Source organism: Buteo buteo, chromosome 8 (genome assembly GCF_964188355.1).
Source record: "Buteo buteo chromosome 8, bButBut1.hap1.1, whole genome shotgun sequence".
Taxonomy (NCBI): domain Eukaryota; kingdom Metazoa; phylum Chordata; class Aves; order Accipitriformes; family Accipitridae; genus Buteo; species Buteo buteo.
Window position 1 is genome coordinate 30,382,742 of NC_134178.1, and position 15,540 is coordinate 30,398,281.

The 15,540-nt window shown below is 40.7% G+C and overlaps 1 protein-coding gene across 4 annotated transcripts in view; it reads right to left on the minus strand.

The window, feature by feature from the left end:
- VGLL3 (vestigial like family member 3) overlaps positions 1-15,540 on the minus strand; it is a 202,274-nt gene that overhangs the window by 150,644 nt on the left and 36,090 nt on the right. The gene's annotated exons all lie outside the window — the stretch shown is intronic.

Below are 15,540 nucleotides of genomic sequence, written 5' to 3' on the forward strand. Positions count from 1 at the left end.
TGTGCTCTAGGCTGGACAGGAGTGCATCTTTTGAATGCTCCTTGTCAAAGCTACAGGAGCCAACTACTGATATGGCAACACCTGCCTGTGCAGGGTACCATTTACCCGAAACGTTGGGCTCTGCATAATCTCGGTTAGACTGTTGCCTCAGTTAAAGTTAGGTCACCATGGCACCAGACAAATGACTTTCAGAGAAAAGCGTCTAGAATTGGCATGTGTTTCAATTCAACCGTTTTGACATTGGCCATTTGTGTGGATTTAGACTGAAAGAAAATCAGATTTCTCATAAAAGGAAATTCTGAAAATAATTCCTCTGGCCTCAACTTAAATTTCTGGTTGGACAAAACAAGGTCCACTTTTGCCTGAATTGTGACTATTTTTTCAAGTGGAGACAGATTTATAAAAGGTAAAAGCAAAGAAGAAACCATGAAAATGTATTTTGGGGAAACAAATAAAAAATGCTATAAAAAACAACCACGCCTCAAACTCATCTCCACTAAATGCTTTTATTTTGACAAATGACCATTTTCTAGAGGAAGGTCAGCCACCAGCTGTGCCGGCATAAGGCAGAACCATGGTCATGGGACCCACTGCTGAAAAATAATAGCTACATCAGTAGCTAGCACTGAGATGAGCAAAAAGCAGGAAATCAAAGGTGGCAAATAACTAAAGAGGAAACACTAAGTCAAGTAAAACTGCTACAAACACACAGGTTCAAGTAGTCTGTGTCCCGGATTAGGTAAATAGTAGTTTAAACTTCTAACTCACAGAAGTACAGAGCGATTCACGTAAGTAAGCCTTTATGCCTATGCAAAGTGCCATTGATTTCTGACTGAGGCAATGTTTTCTTTTGCACTGGCTTTAAAACAGAAAACTAGATTATGGAAGGAAAATAGTGTACCAGCAACAGTATCAGATATTTGTTTCCACTGGGACACAACAAGGAAGGATATTTCTAAAGGCACACACAAGCAACACAAAACGCTGCATATAGATGAGCTCCACAGATGCCTTTCAAAAATCTACAAAACTGGCAGGGGAAAGGATGGGTTTACTTTTCAAGGAGAGCCAGAAGTTGTGCCTGTCTTCATTATTCAGTCTCACAGAATTGCTGCCATCTCCCTACACTATACATCCAACAGTCAGGCACACTCTTGCCAAGACATAGGTGGGCCTAGAGCCACTGACTCTAGAATTTAATGAAAAGCATGCTTTCAGCAGCAAGAGGCACATTTTTGTGATCTTGAAGAAAAGTTGCCTTCCTTCTGTTCTTAAAACAAAAGGGATTGTTCCATATTTCCACAATATCAGATATTTATTTCATAACAGTGGTGTATTACGGTGATGTATGATTACAATAAAAAAAATGCTAAAGTGATGTATTTCCTAATTACATTCTCAAAGAATTCACATCCAATACCAAAGTCTGAGCCACCTCCCGAAAGCAATAATAGGAGTCCTCTTCACTAGCCTGTGAGGGAAAATAAGCCCACGAGTCATAGAAAATTATATTTAAAATTCTTTCTAGAGGGAAAAGTGCCCTTTTAGGTGGCTCTCGAATAAATGGAAAGCAGCCCACAGGAATCCTGCCATTAATTTTGACAGTCTTTGGATCTGTCCTTATTGTTGCATTAAAAACTGGAAATAAGTCTTGTCTACTCACATAATTTGAACCATACTGTAGCTATGCAAGTATAATTCACTGCAGTCCAATCCTCCTATGGGGATAGAGACATAAATTCATATTATGTGAAAGGGACATAATCCATAACTGCATCCACAAGATGGCTCTGACCAGTATAACGTTATTGATCAGAAAACCACCTGCCTTCCCCCTCCCCAACACGGTCATGCTCATGGCACAGCAGCTGTTCGTCAGGGGGCTTCTTTCCCACAGCCCTTCTAATTTGTGCCTATCACCCATGAGCATGCACACAGAGCTCTTTGGCTTCCATTTGCTAGGTCTCTCTGCTAATCCAAAAAGCCAGGACATTAAGCAAGCTATTAAATACATGAGCAAAAAAATGGCAAGTAGCCAAAATATTTCACATAGACTTGTACTGCTGATGTTGCTTCTGGATATGCACTGCATGCTTTGCAATGGGCATCTCAGATAGATTCCCTAAAAGTAAGGAAGTGTTTGAATGCATAACAGAAGGACACATTTTAAAAAAAACAAAAACAACAAACAAAAAAACCCTTGGCCAGCTGACTTCTGATCACAGCTTGATTCCCAGCTGCTTGCCACATCCAGCCCCATTCTGACACTAAGAGCATTTCACTCAGTTGCACAGAGACTTAGAGCCAGTATAAATGTAAAGTTACCCACTCTTACAGGTGTTCCCCTTGCTTTGCAACAGTGGACATATTTTAATAGGATTTAAGCCCTCCATCTAACTACTTATGCCTGTGAAACTAGAGTATAAATCACTCCCTGCCCCTGCCCCTGCCCCCCCCACTGCTGCATGGAGAGAAATGTATGCACTGAGCACAAGGAAGAGAGACACTCATTACCTGTACTCTCTACCTGCCAAGGTGGTCACACACTGCCCCCCCCATTCCCCTCACATCACATGATTTATGTCAAATTTGTTTTCAGACTAAGGGAAGTTTTGGAAATGGGTAATAACCACTGGATATACACAATGATTAGGCGAGGTGGATAATCATATCCACGTGCAGAAGTATCAGCATTTCTTCCTGGAAACAGGAGAGGAAGACGAGGGGGGAGGAAGAGCCGGGAGCCAGGATTGCCAAGACAGCCTTGCTCATCGAGGCGGTGACTGCTGGCACTCAGTTCATGCAGCAGCCTAAGGAAACGGGTAAGCAATTCAAGGTGTTGAGCACTCACCCTCAGCAGCCTTGGGCTACAAGGGCTTGACTGCCTCCCTCCTACTGTCCACCCAATAGATGCCACTAAATTCAATCAAAATTTTTACTGATGCCTCATGGAACAATTACAAGCCCAAAAGGATGTGAATCAGGAAACACTTTTTTACTGTGAGGGTGGCTGAGCACTGGCACAGGTTACACAGAGAAGTCATGGAGTCTCCCACCTTGGAGATATTCAAAAGCCATCTGGATATAGACCTGGAAAACCAGGTCTAGGTGATGCTGTTTGAGCAGGAGGGTTGGACCAGATGACCTCCAGAGGTCCCTTCCAACCTCAACCATTCTGTGAAAAAGTGAAGTAGCAATGCTCCACACACACACCAAGTCTATATGGGTCTGTTTTGAAATAACTAGCCAAAATATACACGTCGTGCATAGTCCTACAGAGCCTGCAGCAACACAAATTATAGTCTGGTGTGAATGAAGGAAGCTGAATGAAAACATATCTCTGTACAAAATGCTCATGGCTTAGCAGAAGTGGTCGTCGTCTTTCCTCTCATGGTTGAAATATATTGTGTTATGAGCCAGTCTCATGCTAAGAAGCACAGAGAAGAAACTGTACTGGTCTTTTAAATAGACAGTTGTGGGACCAAAGCTAATCCATAGAAAATTCCAAATACGCTTGAAATGGAAGATTTACATTGCTGCCTCTCTTCAGAAGTCTGACAATGGCCTCATACTAGATATTATCATGAAGATCACAACAGCATTTTGACAGCATTCAGAGACAGGGAGATGAGAAAACAACATATCTGAATTCTGACCAGAGCACATTCCAAGCAAAATTAAAAGTTTTACTCTCAACCCAACTGTTACCCATCAATATACAGGTGCAACTGTGGTTGCATTGGTACCGAACCTAATCAGATTATTTCAGGTACAAATATTTAAACAGCACAGAGCTCAATGCAGGCCAAAACCCACTGGTATTTTCTACCTGGCCCCAGTAATGCTAGCCTGTGTTGGGTCCTCCAGTGCCCTGGCTATGTTGTGATCAGCCTCCAGACAAGGACATTTTAACACCTTAGGTGCATCTTTGTGATCTAATCTCTTACTATCCACACATAAAAGCAGCTATCTTCCAGTAAGAGAAATGCTAACCAATTCATATTGGTAAATAGCAACTTCTGTTATGAAAATGGCCTGGACACTATTAAGTTTCCAGGTATCTTCCATAAGATAATCTGTGCCATCTAAATGCAGCTAAGTGCTCAGCAAATATGAATAACTTTTGCATCATGCACCAAGCTGGAAACATTTTGTTTCCCCGGAGGGTCAGGTATGCCACAAGCCACTTGCTTTATCACTCTCATATGTACAGGTCCTGTTTTGTAAGCTTCCTCACAAGGCGTCATTGGGCAGCTTAATTAATGTAGTTGCACAAATCATACAGCCTTACGCTTCTGTCTTGTCGTCCCACCTTCTTGCATTCATAGTGTTCAATAGCTGGTTGTGATTTTCACTCCACTTTACACTAAAAGGTGCCAGAATACCAGTCTAGAAAGAATCACTAGGGAGAACATACAGTCTTTATTTTTAATAGGCAGATATTACACCCTCCAAGTACTCTCCTTCATGGACTTGTACCATACTGTAGTTGCATATTCTCAGAATTAAAAAAAAAAAAAAAAAAAAATCCTTAAGAAAGTAAATGAAGTCTTGAATATCAAATCTTGTACTTCTCTGGTACTGTCATCCTTCTAGTCCTCTTGGAGAAAAACCCATCCTCTCTCAGCAATCTATATGTTTTGCTTCAGATTTTTAATCCTTAATAGCAAAACTCCATGCACAGTGTATCTCCTGGCACAATTAAAAGAAGCCAAACCAAAATGACCACAGCTCAGCTTTAAGACTGATGTCAAAATAATTCATGTGCTTCAATATTTGGTATGGCTTTCTCAAAGTAAACACAGTTGGGGAGAGGAAGCTACATTTCTTTTCTTGTTTGCTTATTTTTTGATTGGTGCAATAGTAGAGCAGATAAATGAGAAAAAGCTTTCTCAGAGCATCTCATGTCTTGTGCTATACTATACAGCATGCTCACTTCAGAGTCAGTCAACTGGTTTTAATCATCCCAGTAGGATACCATCTTATTCCTAGCAGGGAAGCTTGGGGGGGAGGAAGAAGGAAACACTGAGCTGGCAAAGGCACTGTTATTCAGATAAAGTTTTACACTGAGGTCTATCTGTTCATCTATTGCTGAACGCTGTCTTGTGGGAGTCAGAGTTTATGCAGAGAGAGAACAAGGGTCACCTCAGCGCCTTTCCCAGCATCTCGAGAGAATGCTTTTGCTTGCTTAGGGCTGTGCATGAGCAGCTGCTAAGCATAAGGTGACAGCTGTGTTTGTCTGTATGGTCTCACTGCAGTACCACCATTAAAGAGACTGCTTTGGGCCAAACTGCAGGTTAAATGCATTCAGTTCACAGCCAAAATCCAATAGCATATATATAGAATAAATACGTATTTTCAGAGAGTTCTTAATCTCACAGAGCTCACATGTCCGGTGTATTGGAAGAGCCTGTACTGCCCTGGCTCTGGCCACAGTCCACATGCCATCTTTTGTCACTTTTCTCTGTGGCGCAAGAGTTGGACTTTTCATCCTGAAATGGGTCTAAGATGACTGCATCACCCTCTTCTGGGGGGTGAGGGAGGGTCAGGCCAGAGCAAAGGAGTGCTGTCGGGACAGTGGTGACCCCCAACACTAACTCAAGCACTCTTTAAACTCCTCTGACTTATGCCAGAGGCTTGGTTGGCCTTGCAAAAGGAAGAGGATGACTTTAAAGTTCCCTTCAGCCTTCCCTTGAGCAATTAAACTACGTCTTCTGTTCTCTAATTCCATTGGAGTTTTTTAAGCTGATTTATTTCTCCAACACTGTTCACCGAAGGTGAAATGATTTTCCATCCTGGAAAGTATTATCTCCCTAGCATACCTACATGAGCTTCAGTGTAAATTTCTACACCCTGTGCCTGCAGTAATCTTGTCTCTGTTGAAACATCTGAGGCACAAATTTAGGCTTGAACATGTGCAATAGGAGACAAAATCTGGCTCCCCTAGTGTGAAATAGCTCAGTTGCCCACTGACTCAACATCAAAAAAAAGATCAGCCTGTTGGAAAGAATTCATTTTCAAAACTTAAAGTATTAAGGAGTTGAGGAGAAGGAAAAAAGGAAGAAAAAACAACAACAACAACAACAACAAAAAGCACTTCATCTTTTATGCAGCCGAGTATCCATTCATATAATGCTTTTTTGAAAACATTGACACACATGATAAACTTTTTTTTTCCCAAAAATTAACAAGAATATTTTTCTGCTGTCTTTCCTTTCAGCTTTGTTACTAATATTTATAAAGCACTTGTTGATGCAATCATCCTTAATTAGAATTTACAGGAAGTAATTCCCTGTCATACAATCTGCATTCAGGTACCTCTGAGACCAAACGGGTGCTACTTTCTGCAGTTGGCTAGGGTAGCAGTTTTTATGCTTATTTTCATTCCATATTTAAAAGACTGGCCATAGCCTCATGATCCTTTAAAAGAAACCAAAACACAGAGCTCATTCACTGAGATTTTAATCTCCAGCTCAAGCAAAACCATGACGTGTTTTGGCGACGCGGCGGGACACCCGGCTGACAGGGAGCGACTGCACCTGCTGCGCGTCCTCAGCGCGGGCGGCCCTGCGCTGCCGCCCAAGCCGGGGAGGGGGCACCTTTCCTGGGGGGGCAGCCAAACCTGCGCCGCAAAGACTCTGCCAACAACCCCGGCCATTCGGTTCTGGGTGGAGAGGCGTTTTGTTGGGCTGTGAACGTGTGTGTGTCAACATACACAGTATTTAAAGAGAACAAATCACCAAGACCCCCAATCTTCTTATGCAGCAGAAAATGTCTTGCTGTGAATGATGGGAATAATAGCATCTGTCGGGTACAAGTCCTAAGTACACCCTTTTGTTACACCACTGTGGACACCAAGATGCCCCAGTGACGGGCACAGCATAGGACCCTGGCTATATACTGCAATACCAAGTCCACTACTATCCTTGGTTTCACTCTTCGTTCAAGCCTCCCGTTGCACGTTCCTCCCACCCATCATAAACACAGAAAGCAAAGCCCAGGGATTTCACTGAACAGAGCTCTGAGTGGAGGGGATAAAGCTATAGGACCTGATTCCCGGTTACATGAAAGCAAAAGATGCCAAAGTCTTAAAGTACTTTGGCAGAAAGCTAGCTCTGTATAACCAAGAATGCAAGCTCTGTGGTTAGTTTAATCCCTGGAATAGCTCTGCAGATTTCTGAGTAATATTTCACAGGGTGAATTTGACTGTAATTTTTTGATATCTTTAAATTACTTACTGCTGTATTTTCCTTTCTTGTCTTTTTGGTCTTTATATAAGCTTTCCTTTTAAAACATACAGGAGAAGTGAGAAAAATAAGTATCTGAAAACAGACAGCAACTTCCACTGTAGAAAATTTGAATCCTGGGGGAGAAATTAGTTCCAGTGGCCACCCAAGCAGTGATGTACCCCCATCTAGAAGGGATACATCTGCTGCCTCAAGGAGTTTTTCAAGGAAAAGAGCATTCCAAAAATCTTTATTACTGTTATTATTCTTTTTATTGCCATTAATTGAGTCTTAGGCTGCTAAAGCTGCACCAACCTGTTTCTGTATTACTGTCACTCTTCTGTGCCCAGAGCAATAATGTCAGTAAAGAGATGGAGCAGAAAGGGGAATTGGAGTTGCATGAATGAGACAGATGAGTTGGAGTTATTACAGGGTGTTTCAGAAATATTTATTTTCCCTCTTTCTTCAAACACAGGCTTAGCATCTGAATACAAAAGTCTAGCTTAGCAGAGAGAGAGAAATGGCTTATCATTGCCATATGTTTCAGTACCTTTAAAATAAAGGCATGGTAATACTTAAATAGTATTAAGCTTCAGACAGCTGGTACTGTGTTTGTTACTATAATCATCTGTCTAATTATATTGGAATGTGACAAAAAAGTAAAAAAGGGGGTTGCTTTGACAGCTCTGTGTTCAGGGCTCCCAACAGGTCACCAATTAGAACCTGGAAAAAGGAAGGAACTTGTAAAAACTAATGACTGCTCAGCAATGGGATATAGACCTATTTTTGTCATAAAAGTACTTTTTCTTCGACAAGAAATCTAGCCTCCTTTAGCTAAAGCAACTTTCTTTAGGTTACATTCATGATATATAAACAAAAGATCTTGTCAGTCAGCACTTCTTTTCTGTTTTTTTCAATTATATCCCTTGGTTTCTATAAACATGCAAAACCTGTTGTGAATCTTAACATGAATTCATGATGATGAATGAAAATATTCTGATTTCTGGAAGTTCATGATCAGTCTGAAGGATTTAAGTCAGTGGCTCTATATACATTTGCACAAAAGGATCTAATTCGCACAGCATTCAGAGAACAGGGTTTCACCACACTCATCCAAGCTCTATCCACTGGTGATGGATTTCTTCTTTTTTGGACTCAGTGACACCTCCCACGCTTAAGAAAAAAAAAAATGAGACAAAACGCTGAGCACTACCAATGTTATTTAAAGCAGTATGCAGCTGAAAAAGCTTAACAACATACAGGGTGAGATGTAGAATATGGTCCACTAAGGAAGTCAGTTATACCAGTTGAAGGCTTAATCCAGCTGCACAGAGGTTAATGGGGATCTTTTCCCTTGCTCCAGTGCTATTGGATTTGGCCTAAACTATTTTCTCTGTAATGAAAAGAAATGAGCTTTTTGCCTCTGCTACATTTCTTTTACCACTGCACCGTAGCATCCATATCTTGTCTTTTCCACCACTCTCTTGTTCACATTTTAAAACAGAGCTACATTTCCACTGTATAAGCATATTTGTATGTGAATTCAGATCTTATTTAGGTGAGTGTAAATAAAGCTTTTCAAATGTTTTTGGATCTCAGTTTTGGTGCTTGTCTGAGTCTGTTCCACAATACATGTCTATTCAATTTTCTGGTTTGAAATTGCACAGAAAGTTTTTCCACAGACAAGTCTTGCCTAGGTAGCTCAGTTCAAAGTCAAAGAAAGCCAAGTTTGCACAGGCATTTCATATTTTTAATTCCCTGCATTGAGGTTATTTGTACCCAGAAGCTCTGCTCAATGACAGCTGCACAATTGGAGCCTCAGCTGGAGGAAGGGCTGTGCTTGGTGTTACAAGTCTGTCATTTCTAAGTGAGATGGTTCAAGCAAGAACCATTTATCTATGTTCACACACAGCATACAAGTCATTTTGGCTCCATATCCAAAGGACTCCTTTTAATTTAGCATTTACAAACATGAGTGTTGGTAGGGGAGGTTCCTTTTTCTGCTTGGGTGGGTGGTTGGTTGGTTGTTCAGTAGCTTAACCCTACCTTAGTTAAGAGCAAAGATCCTGATTCAGCCAAGGACTTGTGCCTAAATACAACCACTTATATTAGCCCTACACTTACCCTAAGTTTAGATGATGGGCTGAAAAGATCTGAATGTGAAAAATAAGAATACACATATAGTTTATACTCAAATACTCCTATAAGCCATATTTTTTTTGAAAGTAACTGAACTGATCTTTCAATAAGATTTTTCTATTAACATTTTCTGCCCACTGGTTCTTTAGCACTCTCACATTCCACAAAATTTCCTTCTCCATTTTGGCTAGATATGATAACAACTGCACGTCTTTGAATGCCTTGTAATGAAAATTGGAAGTAATGTCCTTTTAAAGGTATACAAAGTGGTTGTCAGTACTTTCAATACATGTATTAAAGGAGAGAATATATACAACAGATGAGAACATCATCTTAAATGCCTGCTACAATTTATAATATGCTAGAAAAGTTACATCACTTGTATTATCAGTTAGATTGTCTCATTGGCCCATAAGTTATTAGCATGAAACTGATGTTCAGTTGCTCCATTTTTCTTCATGGCATTCCTTTGCTCACCAAATTTCTTGTATTTATTTCTGCAACTATAGCGATGGAAGACATTTACTGAGAGGAGTCACAGCAATTTAAAAGAGGTATATCATATTAATTTTTAATGATTCAGAGTATTTTATTAACACCCTAGTAATAGGCATTTGGAGGATGCACCATTGAAATTGCTGTAATAGGTATTTCCTATTATTTCCAATTTTGTAACAGGAATTCAGAAGTCTTCAAGAATCCGAAAGCTTATCAAGAAGCGTTCCTATACTATAGCATTCTTTCCAGTTTCTGATGTGAAGTTTAAGTCTATCTTGTTTTGCAAGCCTGGTTTGTGAATGTAGTTGATTAGTTATTGTAGTTTTTCCATTAATGATTTCACTGGAACAGACTGAAATTGCTCTCGGAAACTAACATTGTATTCTTCCATACTCTTCAGCTTCTTTTCTGGTCTCGTGTAGCACTGAGACAGTGATTCACATGATATGGTTTGCAGAGCAGAAGCGCAAAACTCTTTTCTTTACCAAAAGATATCTTGGTCTAAGGCCTTGATTGCAAAGGAAGCTGCACCAGCCTGCCGTCTGAAGTTGATATTCAAAATACATATCATTTCAATTTAAAAGTGACAGAGCATACACAGAAAAAGGTAAACCCACAACAGATACGAGGCAAACTTATAAAAGGCACTGGGAGCCCCAGGGCAGAGCCCCACGGCCACCCAGGTCCTGCAGCTGAACAAGTTGCCGCTTGCCACCGCCTGCCTGGCCATCAGCAGAGACATGCTGTGCACCTCAGCCCGGCTTACCCACAGAACCATTCACGTCAGTTTAACTGTGCTTATTTACTAACAATATTAATCTAGAGCAATACACCTTTCTAGTGACATACAACCTTTTTTTAAGCTTCAGACCCAACCCTTGTGTAAGAGGTTACTCTCTAACATGAACAAAATACAAGGGACAGAAAGAGACAAATATGCAAAAGGTACTTTTTCCCCATTTCATACACATATGCAGGACTGCATCTTTCCACTACACCTCCTGGAGATGGACTGATGCATCAGAGATTTCCATGCAACTAGTTAAATTATGTTTTCTATCTGTTTCATACAGATAGAGCTACAAAAAGAAAAAAAAAAAAAAAAAGGCAGCGTGTCAGAGAGTGAATCTGGTCTGCTGGCTTTCTCTAACAGTGCTACAGCCATTCAAAAGAGGTTCAGATAGGATCTTCCAGCACACAAATGTTTTATACAGAAAAACCCAACAGTGATGAACAACGATGCTCAAGAAATGACAGTTTAGGGAGGGTTTAAATGCATTCAGTGAAACCATGACCAGAAAAGGTTGACATCTCAGTGAACACTAGTGGGAAGAAGTGGTGTCTGTGATCCACAGCCCCAAAATTATGGTATTGATGGCAACATCCAGCTGTTCTTTAGCCTTTGTCCTCAGCCCTGTCTCTGCTGGGAGCCTTCCCCCAACAGCAGAGCTGGGAGGTTTTCAGCGGACAGCTGTGGATGGGCTTCTTGCAGATACAACCCTTCCTGGTGCTACAGGTCTAGCTTAGAGAAGCTCTCCTGTATAGTAAGCACTTTCCTCACTTCAAAAGCTGTACAACTTCCATTCTTTCTCTTCTTGCATTCCCCTTACTGCACATGCACTCAATTTTTAATCAATGTAAAAACTTTCCTTTTTAAGGCCACATCTGAGACCATGCTGTGTGCCTCTGTTGGCATATCAAGGTGGTTATAATAGCACAGATTTACTCTACAGTGGTAAAATGATCATGTTACTAAAACAAAACCAAAAAGCAAACCAAACAGTTCTGTTAAAGCAGGTACAGGTAAAGCACACAGCTTTCTTCAATGACTAATTTCATAAGTTACATCATTACCCATTTCACCTCCTGCTCAACAGCTTTTTTCCCCCCTTGTTTCCCAGCTTGACTTCTTTAGATGAGATCAGCTGTTCATATCCAGTCCATAAACAGCTGGAGAAATTTATCCTGCTGTGAATGAAACTTTGTTTGTATAACTGGGGAAAATTAGCTCAATCTTAACTTCTCTGTTAAGGACAGAAAAGCAGCCTGCTGTAACAGCACGCCATGAAAGCTAAATACAGGTGTCTTCAAAGTAGTTTATAAACATGAGAGCGTGTACATAGTCTTTAAGGGTAGATTTACAGTTTAAATCTCTATCTTTTAAAAAAATGAAGACAATACCTCCACGTACAGGTATATTCAGTCCAAAGCCATTTGTTTTGAATGTGGTTCATACAGCTACTTTTCACGCTAACAGTTCGGTGCCACTGAAAATACTGTTGCCTCCAATACTAATTAGAGAGGTGGCAGTAATGGTTTTCTAATTAAAGCTGATTTAACTTTTGTATGTTAATTAGTCTCAGTTAATATCAATTAAATAAAGGAATAATGGGGTCATTTCACATTTAAATCACAGAAGCTTCAAGCATAAGCCGCCTTAGAGGAAATTAGCTTGCAATTTAACAGTGTTATTAATAATTGCTTGTAAATGGTAACAGCCAAGCTGTTGCACAGACCATGCCTAATGGTTACAATTATAACCATCCACACAAAAAATGACAGAGGTAAATTCTGAATAATCCTTTCTCAGTATTTCAATCTGCTTATTTTGTTTAAATCTCCTGCCTTCCTAATTAATGTTACCCATCATTGTCTGTCAGCAAGACATTTATTTCACAAGGTACTATAATATGCTCTTCCACAGTACCGTCCCTGTCTGCATTCACCTGCCTCCTGACAGCAGGAGGATCTCCCTGTTCTCCAAGCTCCTCTCAGCTACACTTACAAGCAGAAGGCAATTTTTCCAACATACAGAAGTTTATTTACATGCAGCTGTTAACACAGAATGAGCCTCTGGTCATACTAGAGCCCTTAATTTAAAAATACAATGACAGAACTAATATTTAAGTTATTGTCCACTGACATATTTAAACCTCCTTTTACCTGCACAATCTCTATATTAATAGTCTAAATACACAACCAGGCAACTGATACATGCTGTCCTCAGAAAATAGATATTTATCCTCATAACAAGCTTGAAGTCTTAAGTTACATGTGGTTTTTTCCTGAAAGGGTGGACAGAATGCCCATGTTTCTCACAATTAGATATAAGCAGTTTGGGAAAACATATAAAGGGAAAAAAAAAAGGGACCTTATCAAAGTCAATATCAAAACACCATCTACCTTCAGGTGGGCTACAATTTTATTCAAGGACTCTGACAGTAGGAGGTTTTGTGCTGTCATACCCATTCCCAGAAGCACACCTATTATTGTGCATCCAGCACAATAAAACACTGCACCCTTTAAAGAGTTAAATTCAAATGCAAGCTTCTCTAAAAACTCCCCAGAGAAAAAAAAAATTAAAAAGAAAGGGGGGGCAGGGGGGGGAACCTCAAATCTAGAAGACTGCATGATTCCCTCAGTACAGAAACTAAATACATAACTAATAATCATACCTCAAAACACAGGAAACACACTGATAGTAGTATCATGCTATGCCTCTAAGCTTCCTCCTACTTAAAAATCTCAGCCAGCTTTTATAAGTTTTACTAAGTGAACAATTGTAGGATAGTTATTGAGAAACCAAGTAACTTCCTTGACTTCAGGAATAGAATCACAGAAAATATAAGATCCACTCAGATTAGTATCATTTGCTTAGCTGATTTCAGTGCTCCTGACCAGTCCCTACAAAAAAAACTGAGAAGGCAATTTTACTGAAGAAAAATTGATGATAGCCTACCTGAGTTTTCACCTTTGTCAGCAATAGTCTGATGAAATACAACAAAACCTTTTATCTCCTCCTTCAGCTTAGTCAGCAGTGTGCTCAGCTCAGCTGTGAATTTCTATGCTACTACCCTGACCTTTAATTAGTTAATCAAGCTACTTTGCTCTATATTGGAATATACTGATCACAAAGTATAATGTTCATCACCATCCTGGAAGTGAAGTCACCTTTAATGATGCCCATTCAATGAATCAACACGTGTAAAAGCAGAGCAGCAGCAGCCACCACACTGTGTTTTCTAAACAGTGTTTCTCTCCTCCAGACATTATATCACTGCTGCTAAGAAGTCAGACCATATTCAGCTGTGTACTGAGGAAGGCAACACCTGTTGTAGGACTCTAATGTGCACAAAACAGCCAGAATCAATGATGGTACTGCGTTTGGATAACGTCTTAGTATTAAAACTCTTCCATAATAGGACAGGAAGAATGAAGTGGAGGAGTTGTTTTGCTGAGCTTTTGGGAAATTGTCATAGACTGCTTCCCCTAGAAAGTCAGCTTGTAGGCGGAGGGGAAAAAACATAATCCAAAACCTGTTTTCTTGTTCCCATTTGAACTTTTAGGGACTGTGGCTAGGGTAGCAGTATGGAGGTAGACGTGTATTGGTAAGGAGCAGAGCTGCACCACTGACAAAACTGCACACCTCTGCATCCGCCTGTTTGCAGGGGTTGTGTGAATCTGCGTCTTTTTCCTGAGAGGAGCGTCTCTCATACCACTTACTTTCTTAGTTTATTTCAGGTTCTCTTGTTATTTGAGCCTGCTAGCTGCCTCCTCTCAAGGAGGGGCAAGAATTGCTACAGATGCACCTGCTCAGAGATCACAGTGAGGCACTTGCAACTGGATCTGCCATATGGGAATTAATCTCTTAAACCTACAGACAGCAGAAAAACCACATGAAAATGAATGGCTTTGAGAGACCGGGAAAGCCTCAGCTCCTTGAGAGCATTTTGTATCCTCTCTCTTTTCCATTTACAAAGATAGCAATGGGCAGCAAAGGAATAAACGTACAAGTGAATATTGGCATCTTTTTCCAGACCTTCAAAGAAACCAATGTAGAAACCAGATCTCCCGCGGCAGCACGGCTGCCAGGGGAGCAGAGGTGGGTTGGCTGGCTGCAGCTCCTTTGCCTCGCTCTCACCCAACTCGCTGTGGGAGATGGCGGAGATCCCACCCACAGTAATGGCACAGCTTGTCCTGAGGGGTCTGGCTGCACCAGGGACAGCAGGATGCTGTGGATGGTTTTCCGCTGTTCTGCCACTTCTGTGCTCCTTGACATCAGCGTTAAGTGGGTGCAAATGAGCATAACCAGTGCTGAGGGGGAACATTTCACACCCACTTTGTGCAGGTGGAAATAACTATGCAAAGTACATAGTCCGGAATAAGGCCCCTTACATCCTCCTGCTAAGGCTGTAAATAGTACATGTCCAAGTACTGTATACCAAGCACAGAGGTAGGAGAAAATATTCCCTTTGTGAAAGTTAGTTTTGATGTACTTAATGCTAAATCTCGTTACTCTTTCCAACAGGCTTATACTCCCTGGATTAATGAGAGTGACATGAATAGGATTTGGCCTCTAGTCTATGTGATCTACCTTTTCTGGCCTCCCTGTGATGATATTGCCAATAGATCTCTGATTTCTTGATTTTCTTGTTGAAGTTAGGATTCTGGCTCCCTGAACAGGTGAAATAAAAGAACTGAAACATCTTCAGGGCTTTCCCTTCCTCACAGACTAGCCAAATTAGAACTGCAGCAGCATGGTCCCATCTTACCTTGATCCAAGATCGGTGTAAAGCTGGGTCTTCTGAGATATTTCAGAAGACCAACTATCTGTTGAACTATTTCCAAAATTTTTTTCAGTTTAAGCTGTTGTACAATACATTCACTGATCACAGAA